The following is a 10,732-nucleotide window of genomic DNA, read 5'->3' as shown; positions in this document are numbered from 1 at the left end:
CTGCTGTGGCGAGGATGCAGCCGAGCGGCAGTGTTCGCCTAGTGCGCACAGTGTCCTGGGTTCTAGCCACGGCCCCCAAAGAAAGAAGCTCCGACCCTCCCTCTGCTCCACCCAGACCCGCGGAACAAAGCCTGCATCTTCTCAGCGTTTGAGGGGCGCAGTCCGAATGCTGAGGACGGATGATCAGTAGTTCCACAGAGGGCAGGCAAAAGACACACGAGTTACCAGAGCGCTCATTACACACAGCAGTGCACAAGTCCATCGTGGGTGCGAGAGAAGAGAAGGGCCATGCCAGTCCCCGCCCCCACATCCCCACGCTGGGAGCTTTGCCACGAGAGAAAAACAAGTGGGTCCCCCCCCCACTCCATGCCTTCGGGCAGCCGCTCTTCATCCGGTTCTGAGGTGAGAGGCTCCTTGCGGCCGCCCACCTCACCCCTGACTCGCACACACAGGCCTTCTGTGTATGATGGCTCTAACTTGCCTGGTTCTCACTCTGTAGACCAGGCTGGCCTCGAACTCACAGAGATCCGCCTGGCTCTGCCTCCCGAGTGCTGGGATTAAAGGCGTGCGCCACCACCGCTGGGCTGCTGCCACTCTTTTGGGGACCCTCAAAAATCCACTTCCAATTCATTGCCTCCTGTTTCAAACACTTGATAGTCCTTCCTTGGCTGACAACTCCCTGTTGCTTAGAGGGTAAAGTCAGAGTCAGTGATTGGCCCGTCCAGGTATTCCCACACATGCCTTTGGTTTTTGCCACCTGCATCTCTCTCTCCGCCCACCCTCCTCCCGGTTCTTCAAGACAAGGTTTCTCTGTGTAATAGCCCTGGCTGTCCTGGAACTTGCTTTGCAGACCAGGCTGGCCTCGAACTCTCAGAGATCCACCTGCCTCTGCCTCCCGAGTGCTGGGATTAAGGCCTGCGTCACCACGCCCGGCTTCAGAAAGCTGTCTCCTCTGCTCTGTCAGCTTTTCCATTGTGTTCACTTGGTGAACTCCTCTTCATCTGCTAAAGCCCCACTCTGGGAGCCCATCCTGTGTGAAGCCTTTGACTCACCATTCCTAGAGAAAATCATGTTTTTCTCTGCTCTCCTTCCGCGCTTCTAAATGTATCAAATTCAGTCAGATCCCACTTTAAATGCTAGATTCCATTGCTGTAAATCACTTAATGAAGCTATCACTGAACTTGGTAATTGTGACTTTCTGATTTGCAAGGAGGAAATGTTTTCATTCGAATCCCCAGCCTGCACCCAGGAGGCTTTCGGGACTGTATTCTAATCTGTTAAAATCTTGAAAGCGTGGCCGGGACAGGCATGCTCACAGACTTGTGGTCCTTTGGGCCTGGCTGAAAGTGAGTGAGGTCGGTAGAGCTCAAATCAGGGAGGCCCCTGAGTGTTCCGCGAAGGAGCTGAACTGTGAGAAACCACCAGTGTTGTTCACACCAGGGGAGTGGTGTGAGAAGGTCCTGTGCGGAGAGTTGAGTGGAGACAGGGGGTTCCAGGAGAAGCAATGGGAAGCCGGAAGCAGTCAGACCGCGAGACGCTGCTCGCAGAGAAAGGTTGGGAATTGTAGTAGGTGAAGCAGAGCAGGGGGAGGAAGGAGCTGGGGTCGGGGTGGGGTGGGGTGGGGTGGGGTGGAGGTAGGTTTTGACTGCTTGAATTTGATGATTAATTCAGAGTTTCTGAAGACTCATCTTTTTACCAATATTGAACTTTTTTTTTTTTTAATGACTACTTGTGGTGATATATTGTATATCCCAATAAAGCTTACCTGGGGATCAGAAGACAGAGCCAGCTACTAAATTAGACATAGAGGCCAGACAGTGGTGGCACATACCTTTAATCCTATCACTCTCAAGGCAGAGATCTGTCTGGATCTCTGTGAGTCCAAGGCCACATTGGGCTACATGAGAGAAACAGAACCAGACAGTGGTGACACAGGTCTTTAACCCCAGGAAGTAATATGGCAGGACACAGAAAGGTATATAAGGCTTGAGGAAACAGGAACTCACTCTCTTGAGGCTAAGAATTTCCTAGAGGTAAGAACTAGTGGCTGGCTGTTCTGCTTCTCTGATCTTTCAGCTTTTACCCCAATATCTGGCTCTGGATTTTTATTATAAGACATTTTAAGATTTGTGTTACACTACTTTCCTATTGGATGACAGAAAAAGTACTTTAGCCTGTGGGTGGATCTATGGAACGATGTAGTTGGAGAAGGTGAGTTTTCTAACCTGTTCTACCATGACTTCTTGGGGTTCACTTAGCTGTCTTGAACCCTAGACTCCAGCCTGAAAGGGAAACATCTTCCCAATGAACACACAGTGAGCCAGCCACCACAGAAACTGGCTAGTCATTTACAGATCACCCAGAAATTCCATACCCAACAGAACCAAAACCATGTGCGGACAGAAACTTACATAGGATTGAAACATATTCATGCTAGTGAACGGTGGGCCCAGCCCAATGCTGTGTGCCGACTGAATAAAGAATGTGTTATAGTCACCCAATGGCATATTCTTCAACAGTAGAAGAGGAATAACGTAGTATGCTCTGGCTTGGTGAAACTCGAAAACCTCAAGAAAAAAAGCAGAAGAAATCAGACATAAGTAGCCATACGTGATGGGACACTGTTGCTCTGAGAGGATGACAGATCAACCCATAAAGACAGCGGATAAACCCGACAGTTGGGGTTGTAAGAAGAGACAATGAGTGACCGCTCATGGCCCAGGGTCTCTTGGGGAAACTAGGCAGTAATAATAGCTATACAATTCCACGAGAATACTAAAACCCACAGAATCATATCCCTTTGAAATGGTTAAGATGGTGAACTTTATATTAATTTAGTCTGAATTCAATATAAATGAGGTTAAATATTAAGGCTGCAAACAGTTCTTGGCATTTTAAGACTGTGATGCAATGAATGCTTCTCCATACACAGTAAATGTTCCATGTGGTGAAACAAACTAAAAGAAACATTAATCGTGATCCTTTCAATAGACGATATTTTCCCACACGTGGAGATACTTGGAGCAGATGACATCCGCAGGGTCCTAAAGCAGGGTAACCATAGAACGGAGTCACCATTGAACAAATGTGTCTAACCCTCCCTATGCTGGGCCGGGCTTAGCAATCAGCTCTCCAGGGAAACAAATGCAGTGTACATGCTTATGTGTTTATTCTCCATTTACTGATCTAAACAATGTATTCCACGGTCCCCAAGTAGGAATAAATATTTAATACTTTTTACTGTAAATTCCATATAGCCCATTGATTCTTACGTAACGCTGTCATTGACTTTCATGGGTCTCTCGTCTCTGCTGCCAAGCCAGGGCCGTCATCGGTCTGCGGCTTTAGCAAATCGAGCGATGCGTCCATCTTTAACTCTTCCCCAATAAACTTATTATCATTGCTGTGCTATGTAATCTATTATGTTATTCTAGTAAATAATTCCTTACCCGTGTGAAATAATGAAAACTGAAACCACTTTCAGCTTGGGCAGCCTGCACGTCCCCACCTCAGGTATTTGTTAACACTGTGAGCAATTTCTCAGAGAAATTAATTATGGCTCTGAATTATGAAGAATACTGTCTCAGTGTGTGTGTGTGTGTGTGTGTGTGCGCGCGCACACGCATGCACGCACATGTGCGTGCATGGGTGCACATGTGTGTATGCTATCCACAGTGAAATGGCTATAGAATGGCGGGTTCTAAGTTGAATATTTATTGTGGCCATCTTGTCTATCATATCCATAAGTCTAGACAGCCAACAAAATGATCAGTCAAGGCCCGAGTTTCAGTGTTTGCTGGGTTCGTGGCTACCCAGCACGGTGTGGCTGAATGGAGAGTGGCAAGTGAGGCCCCACGGCTCAGCATCTGGTGGCATCTGTACAGGACAAGGGTGACAGACACTAGTGAACCCACAGACACAGACAATGGTAAAAATAAGGACCCATCGATGAATGCCAGACAGTTATTATCCTTGTCCTTAGCAAATGCATTTAATCATAACTTCATATGATCTGATTTTTAATAATGATGATGTTGGTTTTGGTCTTTGTTTGTTTGTGGTGGTATTGTGTTCCCCAAAATATTGTGTACCCTAATAAACTTATCTTGGGTCAGAGAACAGAACAGTCACTAGATATAGAGTCCAGAAAATGGTGGTACACACACCTTTAATCCTAGCATTTCAGAGGCAGAGATCTACCTGGATTTCTATGTGTTCAAGGATACAGTCAAGCATGCTGACTCATGCCTTTAATCCCAGAAAGTGAGCCTTTAATCCCAGGGAGTGATGGCAGAAAGCAGAAAGGTATATAAGGCATGAAGACCAGAAACTAGAAGCATTTGGCTGGTTAAGCTTTCAGGCTTTGATCAGCAGTTCAGCTGAGATCCATTTGGATGAGGACTCAAAGGCTTCCAGTCTGAGGAAACAGGATCAGTTGAATTGGAAAGGTGAGGTGGCTGTGGCTTGTTCTGCTTCTCTGATCTTCCAGCATTCACCCTAATATCTGGCCTTGGGTTTGATCTTATTAATAAGACCATTAGAGATTTGTGCTACATTTGTTTTTGGTTTTTCAAGATAGGGTTTCACTGTGTACCCCTGGCTGTCCTAGAACTCATTCTGTAGACCAGACTGGCCTCCAACTCAGAGATCTGCCTTTCTCTGCCTCCTGAGTGCTGGGATTAAAGGCATGCGCCACCACTGCCTGGCTAATGATGATGTTTTTAATAACCTGCTGGTAATATTTCTGTACGTTTAACAAGGATTCTTATAAGCCAGTGTGAGCTGGCTCTAACACACCAGTAGATCTAACTGCAATTAGTGGCTTATCATACTTTTATTAGTTCAACATCCCACTAGAAAGTCTTAAATATGCCCACCTGGAGACTCCAATGCTCCTAATTGCAAATTCTTTAGTTGAGTGTTTCTTAACCACCGTGCTTACACTTTTTCTTTGAAGTAGCAACTCTTTGTAATGGTGAAAAGTGGAGCTGTAGGCTGGAAAGAGAAGTTTTTAGAAATATTGTTAGGCTTTTCAGAGTTCCTGCTATGTTTATGTACTTGGAATCTTCCAGAAGAATATAATATTCAGTTATATTCAAGAGGGCATTAGTTAAAAAAAATGCTATCTGCCTATTCGTGGACTTTGAATAACAGTTCACCGGGGCAGTCTTGGAACCTCCCCCTACTGCCTTGGAGGTCCCCACAGTAGATCAAAGACCCCTGCTGTGGGGTGGTCCTTCTGTATGCTGTGAATTTGCATTGATGTCATTGGTTGATAATAAAGCTGTTTTGGCCTATGGCAAGGCAGGATAAGGTTAGGCGGAAGAATCAAACAGGACTCAGAGGAAGAGGGGCGTGGTCAGGAGATACAAGCTAGCCACCCAAGAAGCAAGATGCTAAAGGAGCAGTAAGCCAAGAGCCATGTGGTGATGTATAGAAAAGATGGGTTAATTTAAATATATGAGCTACTTAGTAATAAGCCTGGGTCATTGGCCAAATATTTATAATTACTATAAGCCTCTGTGTGGTAATTTGGGAAGTGGCTGATGGGTATTCAAGAACAGGAGGGTGGGAGAAAAGCCTCCGTTTACAACCCCATTCCAACAAACCTGTTCCCCACTGTGGTCCTGTGCCCACCTTCGGGTAATCTGGTGTCAATGCACATGGATCATGTGGTCCATGACACTTGGTCACTGGCTTTGTCAGCCTTGGAGGCCAGGACACAGCTCACACAGGACGTAGGGGGCACTGCACCTCCTTAGGACAGACATGCCTCACCTCGAATGCCTCTCCACCCCATTTCTGCAGGCACAGCATGCACGGGGTGCAGGGGTGGGGTGCAGGGGTGGAGTGGGGAGCTGGTGCTAGTCTTCCAGCATCTTCCTGCACCAGGTCACTTCCAGATCACTGCCTGCCCTTCCCCAGCTCTGCTTGTATCATGGGTGACGGGGATGAAGGGACACCGCAGTGAACCGTCAGCTTGCCCCACAGCTTCCATGGCCAGCTGGTCGGATACGCGGCTCCCAGCCCTGCTACATTTGTGCGTTGGTGAGGGATTGAAGGGATGAAGGACGGAGGAAGACAGAAGCCAAGCACGTGTCCCTCCTTCCTCTTTTTGCAGTGAGTGAGTCTGGAAGATATGTCTTCTTCATTGTTGTGTTCCCCTAGCCATCCCCTTCCCCATAGTCCGAGCTCCTGCCCCAGGGTTCTGAACGCTGGATTGCAGGAACATGGCTTCTCACTTCTGTCCGTCCTGCTTCCCTCTGTGGCTGATCTCAGGACAGTCTGCTGTTTTGTTTGCTTCCTTCTGTCGCCAATGCTATGCCCTTCCCATGTCCTCCAGGCCTTCACTGGTACCCTCTACCTGAGGACGTTGGTTCTGGTCACTGGCGCATGAAGAGCCTGTGGTCAGAGCCAGCTGGAGAGCTAACATGTCTCGGAAGGCCCAGCTCTCTCCCGCCTAGGGTTGGGTTGGCCTGGAGCCTTGTTCTTCCACGGCTCTTGGGCGCCCACGGGACTTCAGCTCTGCCGTGGACGGGAGCGGGGCAGGGCACCCTCACGTGGGCTCCCTGCCTCTGCCTGTCTCACTGTTCCTGGTTTCATTTCTCTCAGAGCTCTGGGTCCTCCCATCCTTGTCTCTGGATCTCCCGGAAACCCCAGATCAAGACACCTGTGTAACCAACTCCCGGCATTAAATGTTCTCTAGAACTCCACCCCCAATCTGCCTAGTTCCACCTGTCTGCCTTCTCAGAAAGACAAGGCCTGCCGGGTCACTGCTCCTCAAAGCACCCGCGAAGGGTGGAGCTGGGGCAAACAGTGTAAATCTGGAACCTCTGAGAGGCGGAGAGTCCAAAATCGCTATGTATCGTCCTCTGACAGCATCTCTAGTTGGTCTCATCAACTGGAGTTTAGATCCTCTCTCCGTGGTTCCTTCTTGAGAAGGCAGGCCTTACTGTTCTTCTTTTCAGGATTCAGTATGTCTGATCATCTTGGCACATGGTGGGGTAGTGCAAGGAGACGTCTGTGGGTTTGCTGAACACTAGATTGCACACACAGGCAGGCTACACGTGCATTTCTGGCACCAAACAAAAGCATTAGGAAGAACTGTGTTTGATATTTTAAGACAGGAGCTAAAGTCATCGTGCAAAGCAGAAGGTGAGGTGGCTTTTGTCGCACTTTCCTGCGTTTGCTTTGTGTTGCAGCCTTGTATCTGTTTCTCACAACATCTGTGCATGTGTTGCGCCATTATCTGATAGACCTGTAATTGCTTGTGGATGATCCCGGGGACTGAGAGACACAGTGGCCCTTGGAGAAAGGGACTTGGGGATAATGTTGATGCCAGTGTTCTCCAAAGATACCAAGCCGGGTGGCGGTGGCGCACGCCTTTAATCCCAGCACTTGGGAGGCAGAGCCAGACGGATCTCTGTGAGTTCAAGGCCAGCCTGGTCTACAGAGTGAGATTCAGGACAGGCACCAAAACTACACAGAGAAACCCTGTCTCGAAGAAAACAAAAAAAGATCCCAACCTGCTTCTGAGGCTTTCAATATCCGGGGGAAGCGGAAGGGAAGAAAATGGCTACCTCGTGGCTACCTGGCTCCTAGGAAAGCAAACATCTAATTAGTCAAGCCAACAGAAACCTCAGTGTCTTTTTCTGAAAGGAACCCTCCAAGAGGGGTGGAGAGATGGCTCGGTGGTTAGGAAGGTTTGCTGCTCTTCCAGAGGACCAGAGTTCAATTCCTACCACCCAGATCAGGTGGGTTCACAATGACCTCTATCAGCTCCAGGGAATCTGATACCCTCTTCTGAACTCACCAGCTCATACCCACACAGACACAGACACACAGACACACACACACACAGACACACACACACACACACACACACACACACACACACACACACACACACAGACACACACGTAATTAGAAACAAAAAATACATCTTAAAAGGAACTATCCAGATGAAGGGGTACAGGCTTGGTGCAAAGGACCTGGTCCCTGGCTGGAGAGTTCAGCACCACACAGAGTCAGGCAGAAGGAGGAGAGCCCTGGAGTAATGAAGGCAATTGTAAGCAGAAGGAAGAGAAAAACAACACGATTAGCACGTTCCCCTCCTTCCACTATGAGGAGGACAGAAGCAGGCAATCTGCTGTTTGCCCAGGGGGGTGGCAGGGAAGGAGGCCAAGCGCGTGTGTTCTGAGACACGCAGGGAGTCCACAAACCAGGACAGAAGCCCCAAAACCTCCCTGAGCAGGCCTCCGACTCTGAAGACCCGGTTGCCAGAGAGACACCTCCAAGAATGCCTCAAGTTTTTCCAGATCCCAATCTGAGGAATGGGCTGCGGAGGCAGGCTCCTCTTTCTTCAGAGCTGACTTCTGCTGGTGGTCCCTGCTGAGAAACCTTCTGTTAGTGCAGATACGACACCGACCTCTGTACCCTCACTGATAGGAAGGTCATTGCCTTCATACCTCATTCTCCTTTGTTCTCTGCCCAATGGGAAATAGTAACCTGAGTTGAAGATCCCAGAAAACACACACACACACACACACACACACACACACACCTAAGTTAAAGAGTCTACAAGGTTGATTTACTTTGAACTTTGTGATTGTGGAAGAGTTGGAATGTTACAGATCCAGAGCCAAATTATCCCCCCTGATAACCATTCACTGCTTCTGCGTCTGACCTAACCTTCCTGTGACTGGGACATGAAATATTTTGGGATGTATTAATAGCTCACGGTATTCCGTGAACCTGAGGGCTGAAGATGTCACACAGAGAGAGCATTTGGAACCTAGGGCAGAGGTTCCCCACTCTGTTGTAAGCACCAACCTGACGGTTTTACCAATGCGCGTGGAACACGACTTCATTCATGACTCTTTTATTCTCTATAAAAACTTCACGAAACTATTTCCTCACTGGAGCACAGAATTTAGGGTGCTCTGAATCTGTGTCCTTGGGCCAAGCTCACTCATATTTGGCTCCAGAATAAATTCTTATTCCCTTTGAGGTGAGAGCTGGGGTTTTGGACCAGCAGTAACAACAGAGGGAGGACCTCCTTGGTCTGTAGGGATATGCTGTGGGTTCCTAAAATTGTACACAGTACCTGACTTTAGGAATATATGTTTTCCTGTGCATACATATATGTGATAAAGTTTCATTCATAAAGTAGGCAGAGTAAAATATTAACAATAATTAATAATGAAATAGAATAAATAATTAGAGCAATCTACGGCTTGCTATAAAGTTATCAGCACCATCAGCCTTGTGCTTTGGGACCATTGTTAGGTAAAATGGGGGTTATAAGCACTACACTTTATAGGCTAGCCACTTTTGGAAGCCGTTACCCAGGTTCTTACTCAAACCTTTTTTGCCCTTTAAAAAAATGAGATTCTCTTGCTCATGTTATTTTTCCTAGGCCCTGGTCATCAAGGCTCCCAAGTGACCAGTGGGTGGGCAGAGTATGGAGCAGTCACAGACTGGAGAAAGGACAGGTCACCCCCTGGGCAGGACAGAGTGGAGCAGTGTGAGATCTCATTATGCTACCCAGACTCTGCCTGGTGCTTATTTCTGGAATTTCCATGTGATGCTTTCAGACTGTGGGTGACCTCAACCAGCTGTAACTTAGCCGTGGACAGGGCAAAGCACCGTGCTTTGCGTGGGAGGTACAAACACTGATGTCTCCCACTGATAAGACTGCTGTGGACCTGAAGTTTGAAGGTTCTCCACACATTGAGAATCAGGAAGCCCCCCCACCCCCCACCCCGCGGACAGAGCCCACAAAACTGTTTAGGCTAGGGAGGGATTGAGGGGACTTGAAAAGAAGGCAACTTCTCCAAGAGGCAGCTGGGAACTCCCAAATGCTAACCTTTCAGCGAACAAGCCTCCAACTGCTCATCGCTGCCTAGTTAAAAGTGAATCAGAAGGGCAGCCTGTGGCCGTGAGGTTAGCATTGACCGGCTGCAGGGGCTTCGGCTGCAGGGTCACCTGATTCCAGTAACTAGAGCTAGCCACGCCTACCTGGCCCTGGTGAGACTATCCCCTATCCCAAGCACCCATCCCGATTTTCAGTCAGCACAAGACAGACTTTAACTGACCGCAGAGTTAAAGCCGACTGTAATAGAATGTAGTCCGTAATTTCTTCCTTTGCTGGCCTGGGGGCAGAGGACAGTTTTCACACCCAAGACTCATGTCAGCCTGGCAGAGTATACTTTTCGTGTCTCCCTCAGTAAGAGCCCCAGAGGACAGACCCCCGACCCAGGGTCTTCATTCTTCTGATTTTCTCACCTAGCTCTTTCTGGCAGGTCACACAGTGGGCACTTCCCAGTTGTTCATGGTTGTGAGTAAGTGGCCCGCGGCTCATTGGTTCTCCCCAGCGGAAGCAAACCAGCCCGACAAAAACCGATAGAAAGTTGAATAACCTTCTTTCCTGAAAAAGTCCCAGGGCTCTTTTGTTCCTTTACTTACCTGGCAAAAAGTATCATTTCCAAATATCTTCTTAGAGTCAGATGAGTAGCAGAGTGTCTCACAGCGGGTTAATGAGGGCCAGGCACAGGAAACGGACCGCACCCAGTCCCAGCCGCCGTTTCTATCATCGTTACACTGGTTATTTTTCCCGTGAAGCATATTTGACCCAGGCATTCTGTGGGAGCCTGGGTGGTGGGAGCAGCCCTGTCTTTCTCTATTAAAGGGAGGAAGGCACCACGTGAGTGTGGCAGATGCAAAAATAACG

General features: G+C 48.3%; 1 long non-coding RNA gene across 1 annotated transcript; it reads right to left on the bottom strand.

Annotated features, from left to right (window-relative positions):
• Window positions 1–336: 336 nt before the first annotated feature.
• Window positions 337–5,452, bottom strand: LOC114694674. The gene is made up of 3 exons (XR_003734734.2): window positions 4,878–5,452; window positions 2,412–2,567; window positions 337–685 (listed from the first exon to the last, which is right to left on the bottom strand). It is a non-coding gene; the product is annotated as an uncharacterized LOC114694674 (long non-coding RNA).
• Between the last annotated feature and the right edge of the window lie 5,280 nt (window positions 5,453–10,732).

The sequence above is a fragment of the Peromyscus leucopus genome, chromosome 11, assembly GCF_004664715.2.
Source record: "Peromyscus leucopus breed LL Stock chromosome 11, UCI_PerLeu_2.1, whole genome shotgun sequence".
Lineage (NCBI taxonomy): Eukaryota > Metazoa > Chordata > Mammalia > Rodentia > Cricetidae > Peromyscus > Peromyscus leucopus.
The sequence above is the reverse complement of the archived record's forward strand: the minus strand, read 5'-3'. Positions and strand labels throughout refer to the sequence as shown.